We start from the raw sequence: 15,847 nt of genomic DNA on the forward strand, positions 1-15,847 counted from the left end.
AATAATATTCTATGTTCTATATGTATTCAGAAGTTATTTTAAAAAATATGTATGCTTTTCCCATGGCATTCAGTTTATAATGCTCATTTTGGACCAGAAGTGGAAGGAAGAATGCTATGAAGCTAATATTGTCCTACAGAGGTTGAAAATCTCACAGCCAACGCTGTCTAGTGGCTGACTTTTCTGGCTCTCTTTTACTGACTCTGGACGTTTTAAAAGGTTAGAACAACATGCTTTTTTTTTTTTTTTTAAAGAATGCCAGACTTAAAAATCTGTTAATTTGTTCCCTTTGGTCCCTACCCACTACAATAGAACCCAGCTTCCCTTGAAGACAAGCTGACTCCCCTCTCAGGGCTCCAATTTCACATCTATTAACGAAAAGCAAGAGAATGTGTCTGATTTAATTCTTTTGTTTCTTTCATTAAAAATTCCCCATTTCTTTACTGTAACTTAACTGTGATTTGGAGAGCAGACATTTTGCTGTGTGCTGCTCCCCTCTTTTCCTCATTTATCCATGTTCTAGACCATCTAGATGCTTGGTAGGCATATGAACAGGACATTCATACTGAATGGAATTGTTAGAAATGAGACCGGAACAGGAACAGGGCAGAGTCCTCCTCATGTTTAGGTATCGGATGTCATTATACCCAATGATTCAGTGACAAATTCAGATGCAGAAAGCAGCTTGGGTAGGAGACACAGACCAGGTAGAATTTCCCCTGAGTGTGTCTACGGAACCCGAGCAGTGGATGGAGTCTTTCACCTTCGTTCATGTGCCAATCCAGTTCTGGTCATTACTCATTCTAATGATAGCTAACATTTTTGAGCTCTTACTATGGGCTAAGCTATTTTCTAAATGCTTTTCATGTATTCTTTCATTTAATTTTCACAGTAACCCTATGACAGATTCTTTTATAGTCTCCAATTTATAGATGTGGACAGGTCGAGTAATTTGTATGAAGTCATTCAGCTAATAAATAGTAGAGCTGAGAGTCCAGCTCAGGCGGTGGGAACCCAGAGCCCACACTCTTCAGCTCTCTTCTCTGCTGCCCCCATCAAATTCTTCACCTCAGAAGCCTAACTTGTGATTAAGCTCAGTCTTGTACATGCTCCCGAAGGATCTAGTTGGCCAGTCCCTCTGGAGAGTAATTACAGAGACAGCAAGCACACAGCAATACTCAGAAGAAACACTGCATGTCCCTCTCTTTGCCATTTTATCCTGGGGGCAATGTCCAGTACATTGAGCCTGAAGATAGCTCACTGAGGCCGTAAAACCATCACAATTACTTCTTAAAGTCCATCGATTAATACTGAGTTTTTGAATACCTACTAGATGGCCAGCATCATGCTGAATACTATGATGAATACAAAGAAATGTGGCATGATCTTTACCCTTTGTTGAAACCAGCCTGTGAAACTATACATGGTAATATAAAAGTAGGGGCTTAGTTTTTTGACAGGTGGGCACTGAGCAGTGGGTGGCCCATGCAGGGAAATGTCTTTACGTTAACTTTTATTATATGATGCCAGCACATTTCCTCCACAAGACATCACTCATCTTTGTCTCTAGGGAAGATTCAATCACTTCCCACTTCCTCCTCACTGTGTATTCCTTGTCAATCAATTGCTTAAAGAATTAAAATATTCCTTTGGAGATTTCCTTAATTTCTTTGCTTTAAATAGTGGGGCAACCAAAGGCCAGATAAGGGTCAAAGCAAAATACAATCACTGCACACAAAAAGAAAATCAACCCCATTTAAAACTAATCAGCATTAAAGAGGAAAACAAGGTGAAAACCAACATTTCCTCTGTTTCCAATGCAAGAGAATTCCTCCAGCTTTTTGGTCATGTTCATTTCTGTTCATTTTCTGGTTAATTTCATGTGACTTCCCCTGGGTCTTATTTGGGTCATTAGAATCAGAAATGACAATCAGTAAACTCACTTTAACTTAAGTCAAGCATCTCTTGAACCTGCCATTCTTAGAGATCCTGGAGTCACTTCGGAGGATGGAATTGAGCACACGTTTTCCTAGGAGTAAAACTAGAACTCCTTTCTCTTAAAAACTTTTGGTGTCAGCTGAGAAATGCTGCAGGATACGGGGCAGCTCCAAGGGGCCTGAGGAGTACACGCCCTATAGCCTGAATCCTGATTTACATGCTTAGAAGTCTGTTTATCCCATGGTCTTGGCTATATTCCAACCTAGGTGACTCCTGAAAACAGTGTTTCTTTAGTGTGTTTCCAGCATCCATGAAAACCTGCGTAAACTAGGATGCTTGTGAAAAACGCAGATTTTAGAACTCCACTAAAGGCTTAATGACTCCGAATCTTGGAGGTAGGGCCAGGAGGAGTCAACATTCTTTAACATTCCCAGGGTGCCTTTCCCTTTTCTTTAATCTGTCAGCCACTGAAAGAGCAGAGGGACTTTAGCCAGCTCAGGCTTGGAAACAATATTGGACAGCAGAGCATTCCCTTCAGCAGGCAGGAGTGATGGTTAGGGAAGGGCCAAAAGGAAGCAGTGACCAGTCGCCTTTGGCTATAAAAAAGCGCCTCGGCAAATGCCAGAACTGGAAGCAAAGTCGGGCTCAAGAAAACACAGCTTGATTATATTTCTGCCTAGAAATCTACTGGCTTTTAATTCGCAGACTTAATGGGAAAACCAGATTACTTCTTCCTACACTCAACACCCTCTTTGATATTCATCCCCCTCCCAGCTCCTGTACTTAACCCAAAGTGATCACATCGTAAGTTTAGTCCAGGAAGAGAAGGGATGTGGAGATGTCGGGTTAGAGGAAGGGGGATGGGAGTCATGGGTTGCTATGGAAACCCTGCCTGCTGCAGTCTGAATGGTTTTCTGTTTGCTGACGTCCAGTTCTCCAGGGCAGGCCCTGGCATCCGCAGGGGCCTGGGCACTGCATCCTGTGTCCCCCATTTCCGGCATCCGGCCCAGTGGCATCCACCCCAACAGGTCTCCTGGTAGCGGCAGGGTGCCCAGGACTGAAAGCTTCCTCCTGACCCCTTGTCCTGCTGCTGCTGCCCTCCCCAGCTGGGAAGTGACGGACAGCAGAGGGTGTTCCCCAACTCTTTGAAGAGAGAGTTCTTGTTTTCTTTTGCATTTTATTCTTTCTTCCCTTGTCATCCAAACATGAACTTTTGGCCATTTGCCTGTCTCCCTGCTGGCTAGCTGGCTTCACCATTCTCAGTTCTGAATTTCTATTTATCTCATAGGGACTGCAGAGTTTGTTTTCATCCAGCTTGGTACCCTTGGTGAGCCGCTGGCTCTAGTTTACTCTCTGAGACTTTGCCTCCAGCAGCTAATTAGAAAAGCCAGAATGATTATCATCTAAATGACTCCAGGAGACTTCAGTGGTTTTAGCTCATTTGAAAGGTTTACTAGATCCAGGTTAGGAGTGACCAGGCCTCTAAGCACCCAGCTCATACTGTTTTTGGAATATACGCCACCACACTGCAGGCCATTGCGCTTACGTACCAGTTCCTCCAACTGCCAGCATCTCTAGGCCTTTACACAGCCAAATCCTTGTTGCCCACCAAGCCCTGAATGTACAGCCTCTGCTTTCCTCCCTGGCAGTATGTCATGCCTCTCTTCTTTTCATATTTACTTTGCAGCAGACACATAGGCCTTTTTGCAGTTGCTAAAACAGACTGGGTAATTTTCTGCTTTGGGCCCTTTCCACATCCAGGTCCCCTGTTTGGAATGCTCCTACTTGACTTTCCCTTCTTATCTCTCAAGTCCTCAGGGAGATCTTTCTTAGCGATTCTAATATGTCCCCTTCTTGTTCTCTATCTCAGCACTCTTCTCATTTCTTTTTAGTATGTTACTCTTTGTAATATTTGTTTACATTTTTATTGTCTCACTCCTGACTAAACCACAAGGGCCAATGAGTCAGAGACTTTAAATGTTTCCATCAACCTTAAACTTGGAATGCTTTCTCATACTGCCTGGTACATAGGGTACTCATTAAATATGTATTGGATAAATAAAAGAGTAGCTCATTTCTACCCATTCTTTGAAATTCTACCTGGAAGTCAGTTGTCTCTGAGTAAATCTTTCCTGACTGCCCCTTCACAGGCTCACCTCCCAGATCTGGGTAGGGTATCTGCCCTGGGTGTTCCCTGGTACCCTGGGCCCATTTCCTTAGGCTGCATTACGCAGTCCACTAGTGTGTCTCTGGCTTCAAACAGATTTTGATCTAGAAAATAAGATCTAAGATCTAGAAAAATATCTGACACATAGAGATAGCCTGACTTGACCACAATGTCAGGTGCTAAATGAACGAATGAAGAATAAATGACTGCCAGGTGCCATTTCAGAGATGTATGTAAAACTTGGTGTGGAGCTACTACCTCGTTCAAAAAGACACATATAGGTTTCAGAAGAAAGCTCTTGTACAATTTTCTTCCTACATTTCCTGGTATTTCATTTTATCTGATGATATTCCAGTAATCTAGGCAAACAATGATCTGGCAAGGTTTTAAAGATAAATTAAGCCAATGAGACCCAATTCCTTTGTAACGGAAATGATCCTATCATTGTAGGAACTTATGATGCTCATTCCCAAATCTTGAATCTGGATAGGGTTTGAATTTCAGACACTTCTTTTGGCCTCAGTTTTCCATCTGTAATGAGAAGAATGGATAAGAACATCTCTAAAGTATATTCCAGCTCTAACATTTGTGTTAAAAAAAAAAAAAGTTAAGGCGACTGACATTGATCTTTGAATGCTCAGAACAATTCCTAGTGTCTCTGAAGCTCACTTTGGGTGCTCTAGGGCCGAACAGAATCCTAGCTGGTAACCTTAGTTTTGGACATCTCAAGTTTGTGCTCCCCCCAGAGCATATATGAATCACCTTTTCTCACATCATCAAGTGGACTGTTGTTCAAAAGGCTGTAGAAAAAGAGCAAAATATGGGACCAAGTAAATGAAGGGGAGAAGAGAGACTCTCAGGACATGATTTGGCCTCCTTGGTCCTGGAAGGAGTGATGTTAAGGGGGCAGAGGTCAGCATGGCTGTTTCTGAGAGTACATGACTGAGTCTGGCTAGAAGGGAGGGAGAGAGGACTTGGGAGGGGTGAAAAAATGTAGACTAAAGTTAAAATGAGTTGAAAGGAAGAAATGCTGAGACAAATAAAAAAAAGAAGAATGGAAGAATAGTAGGAAGCCAGTAAAATGTAGCAGAAAGATCATGAGCCCACCATCAGAAAACTATATATTTACCTCAGGTTGACCAAACTAGCTGTGTGAACTTGAGCAAATCTGTTGCATCTCTGCGCATCAGTTTCTGAATCTGTAAAAATGGAACTAAGACACCCTTAGCACAACACGGGACTTTTTAGGACTAAAATAAGCTTGTGGACATGAAAATACTTGAAAATAATTTTTAAAAATGAATGGAAGTGGAAACGATTGAGTCAAAAGGTTTACAAGCCATTATGGAATAATACAGCAAAAAATGCTACCACATTAAAGAAATACTACCAGGAATTTATAACTCACAAGGAAATGGATCAAAGAGGTCAGAGAAAGGTTTTTATCCCCACCGAAGGCTTGGTCATATTTTTCCAATTGTTTCAAAGAGAAAAATTAATAAATGTTATCTTTATGTTACCCAAAGGTGACTTACAGGAACTGAAAGGGTTGGGCCAGGACAAGGAATTGATGGATCAAAACATGCCTTTGATGGAGCGAAATCCCAGATAATTACAGTCCTGGAAAGGTTCCCTAAACTCGAGGTCCTGGGCTAGGCAGCCCCTCAATCGCTCACATATCCGGTCAGGGCAACAGAAAACCAAGCAACAAAAACTGACTCCAGACCCCGAGAGGACAGCCGGGGGGTAAGGAAGGAGAGGCCACTCAAGGAGTGGACTTTAAAAGAGGTTGAATAAGCTCATCACTAGATAAGGACAGAACTTTGGCAACAAAACAATGACAGATAAGAGCAGACAGCTGCTGTTGTGTGTCCTAATTTTAGTTAAGGCTCAAATTCAGATCCTTCTACCTTCCACAGGTAAATGGGTCAGACTTCCAAAGCTAGCCAAATCCATTTTCAGAGCCCCTTCTTCCATGGGGGAGCCACTCCAGCGCGGGTCCTTGCCTAGTGTCCTGCTACCTGGCATGTCCCACTTTGCTCCAAGTCCCGTGCTAGGCCTTTCTGCTATGGCATCTCCATCAGTACTCTGTGTCTTTGGCCAGCCCCCCAAACCTCTACTGACTAGCCTTCCCATCTCTTTGGATAGAGACTTGCCAAGTTGTTTTACCTGTGCATTAGCCGAACCCTGGTTATATGCAAATGGCCAAGGGCCAGAGGCAGCCTGCTCTCCAGGACCAGCTTTCATGCTTCTTCTCTGGGGTCTGTAAACTTTTTCTGTAATAAACCAGATAGCAAATATTTAGGCTTTGTAGGCTCTATGGTATCTGTCTCAATGACTCAACTCAGCTCTTACACAAAAACAGACATAGACAATATGTAAACAAATGGGTATGGCTATGTTCCAATGAAATTTTGTTTATTGATCTAAAATTTAAATTTCATATAGTTTCAATGTATCATGAAATATTATTCTTAAAAATTTTTTTTTGAAATAATTTAAACATTCAAAAACCATTCTTAGCCAGTGAGCCATACAAAAACAGGCAGCAGAGCAGATTTGGCTCGTGGGCAGTTTGCAGACCCCTGCTCTCCGGCTGCACTGTCATGGATGGCTCTTGAGTACATGAGATGGGGCTAGTCTGTATTGAGATGTGCCAAAGTATAAAATATGCCCAGACTTCCGAGATTTAGTAGAAAAAGAGAATATAAAATATCACAATAATTTTTACATTGATTATGTATTGAAGTAACAGTATTTCAGATATAGTGGGTTAAATAAAATTTGTTTTTCATTTTACCTGTTTCTTTTTACTTTTTGGAATATAGCTGTGAGAATACCTGCACTTCACGTATGTGGTTCGCATTATGTCTTCGCCATGCAGCGACGCTCTAGGGGCAGTGCCTAGGCCTTTGCCAAATGACTCCGCAGGCTAATGGAGCACTGGTGGGGATAGTGAGGTCCAGGTCCCTCATGTCACGAAGGGCGGTCTGGGAGGTAAAGTGCTTCCCCTGAATCTCACAGCTCGTTGGGCAAGGACCTTGGACTTCTTGCTCTATCAACCTGTGTCATTTCCATTATGCCATTTTGACCTAGGCAAGGGGTTCTGGTGTCGATTAGGGGGTTGGGGGGTTCTGCGTTGACCCCACAACTCACAGAAAGTAAGCACTTTTCTATTCTGGTATCCCAAGATGCTGGGATAACTCCCTTGCAATCTTTCTTTTTTACCACTTCCTTTTTTTTTTTCTCTCGCTCTTAAAGTCTTCCCCCAGAACTGCTGATCAGAATCCTAGAGATGTTTTTAAAAATACCGATTACAGGCTTCACCCCTAGAGATACTGAATTAGTGGGTCTGGTACCTCTGATTTTGCAGTTTTGACAAAAAGCCCCTTAGAAGTTTCCTTAAGTACACTAACTTTTGAGTCCTGCTTCTCCTGGAGTGGCTTTGGAATCCTGATCTATATGACACAAAGAAAATTTCTTTAATATGGAAAATATCTTCCATATGGAAAGTAGACTAGAAATTAAAGTGGATTGAAAGCCCTTATTTTGCAAGCACTCTGACGTCCTTGAGAGAAGATATTCACTTGGGTAACAGAATATGATTGTAGCAGTAACTATCGGATAATCATGATTTCTTTTTCTTCTTTGCACACCCTCGGGTCTCTCTCTAAAATGAACAACTTTTGAGCTTAAAGACAGCTCTTAGGCCTTTGAGTTCCTTGCGGATCATGCCTTTCAGTATTCTGTACATCGGCTGCATGTGGGCGCCCAATATATTTTGAATAATGTTGGTCAAAATATTCACAGTGTATGTGCAGGGAACGAAGGCTTAGCTAGTACTCATCAGAGCTGGAGCCATAATTGACAGTTCTGCATTCCAGCATGGGCCAGAGATTCAGGCAAACCCATTGCAGACAATTTCTTTTGCCACAAGTGCGTCTTTAATTTTGAAATTCTGTTGGTCGTTATGGCACAAGAAACAAATAACGATATCTTTGTAAGATATAGAATTTGAAAAACACCCAGTGTAATATTCATCTCGTATGTAAGGTAGGGTATTTTTAGATTAAAGTTAAGCAAAGTCATGCATAAATGAGAGAAAAAGCCACATTCTATTTTGAGAGAAGCACGGAGTTCCCAGTTCCGATCCAGGAAGGAGCTTAACCTTTACGAGAAGACTTAAGTGTGCTGTAGCAATTTTAAATGACCAATAAAATGTTGGCGATTGTAAGATAAAAACTATAAAATATTGCCTTAGCCTTGTGTAAATCCATAGTAGTCTCTCACATGGAATGCTTCAAGAAGTTAGAGTTCTCTAAATATGACAAAGAAAAATATTCCAGAAAAGAAACCAAGCAAAACCAATGATTCATATATTCATTCATGCATTGAACTGATATGGAGTATCTAAGTCCCTAGGAAATAAATACAAGCTTTGCCTTCAAGTAGCTATAATCTAGAAGGAGACATGTAAAATGTTTAGAGTAGCTAAAATCTAATAGAGAAAGTGAAAAGTATATGAAGAATCCAAGGTAATATAGAATTGTTGTTATTTCATGTTAAGAGTGAAATCACGTCCATATGTGGGGCATCAAAAAAGGCTTTGGGGAGGGTGATCTTTGAGTCAATCATGAAGTGCAGAATTGGCTATGAGCACACAAGGAACAGGTGGAGAAAGAGGAAGGGGAGTTGCGGGAACCTGAAGGCATAGACAGCGAAGAACCTAGAGCTGTTGGTTTGCCTGGAGCGGGGGTCAGCAAGGGAGGGGTGGGACGGCTGCCTTACGAAAACACTGAAAAGGTGTCTTTTTGGCCTGGAAAGATGAGGCCTAATGGCATGATATAATAAATGTAAAGAAAATCAAAAGTTCCTATTAGAGGAAACTGTAATTTACAGATCTTGGAGTATTAGAGTTAAGGACTGCTCTTTAAAGATGGAAGGCAGTAGCATTAGCTCACAATAAGAGAAAACATAGTACATACCAATCTGATTAAACCCATTTACTCAAGACATTGTATAAACACAAGGTTTATTTAAGAGGAATATAATTAACTTATAGATAACAAGACCATCATGGTTGTTGAGAGAACTAAGCAGCCCAACCCCGATCTTATGTGGCTAGTTCCTTTGCAGAAAGTATGATTTTCCCCTAAAAACCCTTGGCCCTAGAGTGTGATTATTAAAAGCTTGAATTTGGGCATCAGACAGATCTGGGTTCGAGTCCTTTCCTCTAGCATGTAAGATATGTAAACTTGGATTACTTTGTCTCCCTAAGTTCCAGATTCATCAGCAAAATGGTGATAATGACATCCATTCCATAGGATTGTTATGAGAACAGCTGTATTAAATAAGAAAATGCTTGAGAAGAACTTAACACAATGCCAGTACTACATAGCAGATGTTGGCTGTTATGGCTGTTGCCTGAGTTGAATTGCCCATGGCCCCAATTTGGGGTGACTTTTCTTATAATATGAATTTAGGATTTTGAAGAAGTCAGCGAATATGTCAGAGCTTGCCTTCATAATTGGCCTAAAAGGTATATGTTTTGCATGTAACATGGTGAGTAAACTACCCAAGGGCTGTCACTACTTGTACATGTCACGATAAGTAGCCTGGATCACATGTGAATTTGATTTTTGGTATCTAAAGTCTTTAACTGTCCAGTTCAAAAATCCACATAAGACTAGCCTCATCTTATGCCCAGGAAAGTGTCATCCAAGCTGACCCAAGCATTCAACTAATTTCAAATATCAGCAAACATTTTAAGTACCTGAACCGTAGGATTATACACTCATCTGAATAACTAGTTCAAAATTCTTTTGAATATTCTATAGAAATCCTTGGGAAATGAAGTAAAATATCTTCATAAGTATTTTTCTAGACTGGGATGCAGCAGGGAATAGACGAGGAAACCATTTTCTAACACTTTCCAAACATTACCAGGTAACTCAACACTTTCCAAGACTAGATTTCAGAAGTTGCTTCAAAGGCCTTATGAAAAGTGACTTATTAAAAGTCACTTTTGTCATTTTGGTTAGTAACCAATCTTACCAGGGAAAATAGTTAAATATTTGTTTTTCTATCTTTCTGACTCTGTACTCTACTCACTAGAGTACAGATAATGCTAATACTGTGGCTACTAATTTTTACTATGGCTAACATTCACTGAGAGCTTACAAAGTGTTGGATCTGGAACTGTCATAAGTGTTTTGCATGTATTAACTCATGCAGTCATCAGAAACAACTCCAGGACTAGTTCTAATATTAGCTTTGTTTGACAAACAAGGAACTAAGGCACACAGACGTGGAGAAAATGACCTTTGGTCTCTCGGCTCCCAAGTGGGGAGCCGGGACTCAAATCCAAGCTGTCTGGCCGCTGCTCCTAGTAACTGCCTCCAATATACTTAGTACCTCATCGTCCTTGCCAAACCAGTACAGGCAGTCCCAGATTTTCAATAGTACAATGTATGGTTTTTAGATTTATGATGGTTTGACTTTTGATTTTTCAACTTTATAATGGTGTCAAACTGATATGTGTAATAAATTTTATGAGGTATTCAATACTTTATTATAGAATAGGCTTTATGCTAGATGATTCTGCCCAACGGTAGGCTAATGTAAGTGTTCTGAGCACATTTAAGGCGGGCCAGGCTGAGCCATGGTGTTCTGTAGATTAGGTGTATTAAATGCATTTTTATTTATGATGTTTTCAGCTTATGATGGGTTTATTGGGATGTAATCCCATCCTAAGTTGAAGAACAGCTATACATTGAGCCAAATATTACTTTTATTTTATTTTATTATTTTTTAAAATTTATTTATTTATTTGCTGGTGACATTGGTTAATGAAATCCAATAAGTTTCAGCTGAAATATATATATATATTTATACTGTGTGTTCACTTCCCATAGTTAGATTTCTTTCAGCACATATCTGACCCTCTTTTACCCCATCTACCTTCCCCCTCCCATCAGGTAACCACTAGTCTATTGTCCATGTCCATGAATCTCTGTTTGTTTGTCCTGCTCATTTGCTGCTTTTAGGTTTATATCCCACATATAAGTGATATCATGTGATTTTCAACTTTTTCTGTATGGCTTATTTTCCTTAGCATGATTATCTTGAGGTCCGTCCATGCTGTAGCAAATGGTAGTATTTCATCTCTTCTTATGGCTGAAAAATATTTCTTTTTTTTATAGACAGATTATAAACAGTTTTATTTTTCTCATCAAGGAACTTATTTTCATAAATTGATAGGATTTATTGCTACATGCCAGGTACTAAAAATTAATAACATTGTTTTGTTTTCATGATTTCATGCCATCATTTCTCTATTTTTATACTTTTTTATTTATAGAAGTGATACTGATTTTACACTGAAAGTGAAAGAATGAAGTTTCATACTTCTGGAGCAAACTGGTTTAAGTTAAAATGTCCACTTCATAGAACATGATTAGGCACTTGATGGCAATACCGTGTGTGCATGGGCATGGTCAAAACGGGCTGGGGGACCTGAACGTTGCTGAGTGCCACACAAGCCAAACAGCCATCTCTGGTCAATGAGCCAGTGTTCGCCTGAACCCCTCTTAGCAGCAGATGACACCAGGCTGAGTCTGGGGTACCCAAGGCAAGCTCCCCTCACTCGACCTCATGATCTATGGGGAGGCCAGTCTCATGTGTGACATTCTTAGTCACCTTGTTACCAACTTCTGTGAAAATGTGATGTGGCCGGAAGGGACTCCAGTTCCTAGTAGGGATAAACATGCTCATACTTTAACTATTAACTATTCATATTTTTATTGAAAACATTTATTTTAATATTGTTCTAAAAGGGCAAACGTTTTTTCAGGTATTGCTCCGTAGCCGATTTTTAATCTAATGCTGCCAAGAATAAGAAAGGAGAGAATAAATCTGAAGAAGTGCCAGGCTCAAAAAACATTGCATTTAATTATTCTTATAAACACTTAAACCCTACCCTTATCATTGACATTACCACTTTTCTAATTTTTTACAATTGCACTTTGTAAAATCATAAGAAAAGGAAGCAGTAGCGTGGCCTGGAAAACCGAGGTGTTTATTGTCTAGAGGAACCAGGATTAAGAAATGACAGCTCAGCACAGGCAAGAGGGTAAAAACCCAGACAGCAGCAGCAAAGAAGGAACAAAACATTTAAAGAGGTCTGGTTAGAACTGGTCTACGAAAATCACATGTTCTCGTCCGGCCTTCCTCCTCCACTCTTCCGGAAGCAGCAACAATCTTCTCTCCTGTAGCAAACCTTCCTGCAACTCCTCCCTCCTAGTGAGCAGTGCACCCGCCCTGTGCTTTTCACCCCCTCTTTTCCTCGAGGGCACCCACTGAGGGTCGACCACATGCAAGGGAGGGTGAGGAGTGGAGCAAGAGAAAGATTCCTCAGCTGGCCCTTGTCCTTGAAGAAAACAGAGGCAGGGAGGAAAACACACCGTTCCTGCAATCTGATCACCTCCATGCAAGCCTCTGGGTTACACACCCCAGGGACTCGGAGGCCTGGAGCTGAAGCTGATTAGACCAGGCAGGAAAACCAAGCGTGGTGACTGTTCCTGGGCAGATTAGAAACACATTGCTGGGGAAGGGGGGCCAGGAGGGTGAGTGTGTGTGGCAAATGGCAGGAGATGGGGTGTGGGGCTGGGGCAAGTGGCACAGGGAGGGAGCAGAAGAAGGACTGGGGATAATGCTCTGTTTGTGAGCTGAGTGTCCAGCTCCTGGGGTGGCCCCAGGCAGCTGCCCAGGCCTCACAGTGAGAAATCCAACAAAAAGGTGCAAGGACAAAAGGATCTCTGGCCAGAGGGGCTGCGGGCTTCACAGAGCCAAGAGCGCTTCAGTTCTGAGGGGCACAGACCAACTCTCCTATATGAGGCAGGAGGCCGAGTGTCAAAAGGGCTCATTGAGGGAAGAGAACAATTTATGGGGCATTTACTGCATGCAAGACACTAGGCTAGCTCTTCTTACATATTTGTGCAGAGTTTGCAATCACAGCATGGAATTCTTTCTCAATGAATTGGAAAGAAGCAAATCTGCCATTCCCCCACCCCGCCACCCTCACCCCAGGTTATCGACACCTGAGTTGGTGAATATCACATCAGTGTCTTTTGTTAACTAGGGCCCAGTTGGGAATTTTGTCACTAGAGAACCCATATGGCATGTGCCACCTTTAGCTTCCAGCCCAGGCAAGGACATTCAGGGACGTGAATACCAAAACATGTCTTCATGTCTTATCAGAGTCACACCCAGGGAGCTGAGGGACTCTCAGCCCCTCAAATCTGCTCCTCGTACTTGCTGAGCCACTTAAAATTCTCCTATGGCCTCTATTCTAGTGCCACCTGGCGGCTGTGACTGCTAATGCATGCTGACTAGGCTGGGAATCTGGTTTATAGCCCCTATGTTAATGCCACCTAACCCAGATTTGTGAGACCATTTGTCCTTTCACTCTGCCATTTATCTCCACATTATTATCTCTTTCCATGATACCATAGTCTTGGTCAGTCATCCTCCCTAAGTTGCCTCCAGTGTTATTTTTACGCCTTTGCCCCCAAATCAGAAAGATCTTGCTGTCTTTGTTTCTTACATTTTGCCAGCAAACCCACTTTTTTACTTAAATCTTTTTCAGTTTTCTAGAGGAGCCTTCTCTCCCACTCCCCGCACAGGTTTGGGACATGTTTCTGACAGTTTGGTTTTACTCTGTGTGAGTAAGCATAGTGTTTTATCCCATCCTAATTTGTCCCCTCCCATTCAATACCCAATCAACATCAATGCCTGGAGGCTCAGACTGGTCTCTGATTTCGATCCACAGAGCCTGGCCAAGTATAATGGGAAAATCAGCCTCATAGGAAATGGACATGTTGGCTGAGCTTGAGTAAAAAGAGAGTTTGACCACAGCGGCAGCTGCAGATGCACTCTGAAGGGTAAATGCCCATTACAGAACAGGAGGACAGCCAAGGTCGGAGCCAGAGAGGCAGAGCCAGGCCAAGGACATAGAGAGCAAGAGCCAGAGAGAGGGGAGGAGGCACGGGGTCTGGTCTGAGGAGGCCAGATGAGATTTGGGGGGAGATAGTGAAGCAGCACAAGGCACAGCGTTGGGGGCCTGCAGCATCGCGTAGGTTCCGGAAGACAAGGTAAAAGTTTACAGAGCTGGCCCGACTCACACAGCCGAACACACGCCCCAGATGTCTGGTTACTGTTTCCTCAAGGAGGCCTATCAGCACCTCACGGAAATATTACCACGAATAAACTACCTTAGTACACACAATGCCCACAGCAGATATAAAGCACTGGTATCTCTGGGGCCTTTGTCGTACTGATATAGTAGCTTGACCAATAGGGCCTTCATTTATACATTCATGGAAATGTTAACTTGTTTTTTAATCATTTATTCATTTTTCATTCAAGCAGTGTATTTCAGTGTCTACTAATATCCTGGGTACAGTGTTGGCTAATGGAGCAGCAGGACGAATAAGGTCTTGCCTAAAGTAACTTACAGTTTTGGAGAGAGAAACTTACACATAGTACAACTATTGCATCATTATCTCCCGATAATTTCACAGTAACCCTGTAAAGTCCCCAGAGTAAGCATTTCTATGAGCACTGAGCAGAAGCGGCTGACTTTCTGAGGCCCAGTTTTCTCTCCTGTGGTACAGTGTCTTTGGAACATGAAAGCCCATCATGTTAGGGAAGTGCTTAACATTGGGCCTGACATAGAGTAAAGGCTTCATAAATGTTATCTCTATGATGATTATAAAATGGAAATGCAGGAGGGTGATGTAATTAGGGTAATTCAGCTAATAATGAAGAAAGCGTGGACTCAAAGCCTGGATCTTCTGATTCAAGTTCAGTATTCTCTTTACTCTTTACTGCCTAATAATAAGGTGCTGTCTTAGACATGGACACAACAACTGGGTAGTTAAATGTTTTTAATCATTTTTCCACTGTAGAGTTAATATCAAAAAGACTATGATTTAGGAGGTAGAAGGAGAAATGACTTTTGGCTCACCAAATATTAGTTGCATCTATGATCCTTTTTTTGTACCAGAATTCCACCTGAATCAGAGATCACATAAAACATTTATAGACATGAAAGACAGCTGTGAATTCAGTACACAAAAGGCAGATTCTCCTCTGTTCAGGCTAATTGAGGCAGGTGTCAGTCTGGATGAGAAATGCACCAGATCAGTGGGGCATGACCCCCAGAGATTCCCATTCAGTAAGTCCCTCTTGGTGCACAGGAATCTGCTTTTAAGCCTCTGATGATACACAGGTTTGGGAAGAACTGCACTAGACACCTCTCAAGAGCTTCTGTTGTTCACAGCCTGGACTCTCCAGGGAAGGAAGGGTCAATTTAACTCAAAACAGGGCTAGAAATGAAAAGTGACTGAACTATTGAGGACAGGAGTCAGTGAGAAGCTATGAACTCAGAAAAGTGATTTAATTCTGGCCCTGAAAAGAGCATTGACAGTCTGAGCCCTTCAGTGGTGAAGCTGGCCTTGGCCAGCTCAAAGCTGCTAGCAAAAGCCCAGGTCTCATGATAAAATAAGCAGAGTAGATATATATTTGTCTTCTAAGTTCTCATCTAGGTCTGGATGGAGCTGATCTAGGTAACTCTCATCAGCAATTCAGGTCAAGTGTCTTAGGCAACATGAACCAAACACATTGAGAGACAAGATGTTTCCACAGTCTCATTGGCTAATCTTCTCTGAAGTCCTGCTTCAG

Source organism: Rousettus aegyptiacus, unplaced genomic scaffold (genome assembly GCF_014176215.1).
Source record: "Rousettus aegyptiacus isolate mRouAeg1 unplaced genomic scaffold, mRouAeg1.p scaffold_m13_p_17, whole genome shotgun sequence".
Classification (NCBI taxonomy): Eukaryota; Metazoa; Chordata; class Mammalia; order Chiroptera; family Pteropodidae; genus Rousettus; species Rousettus aegyptiacus.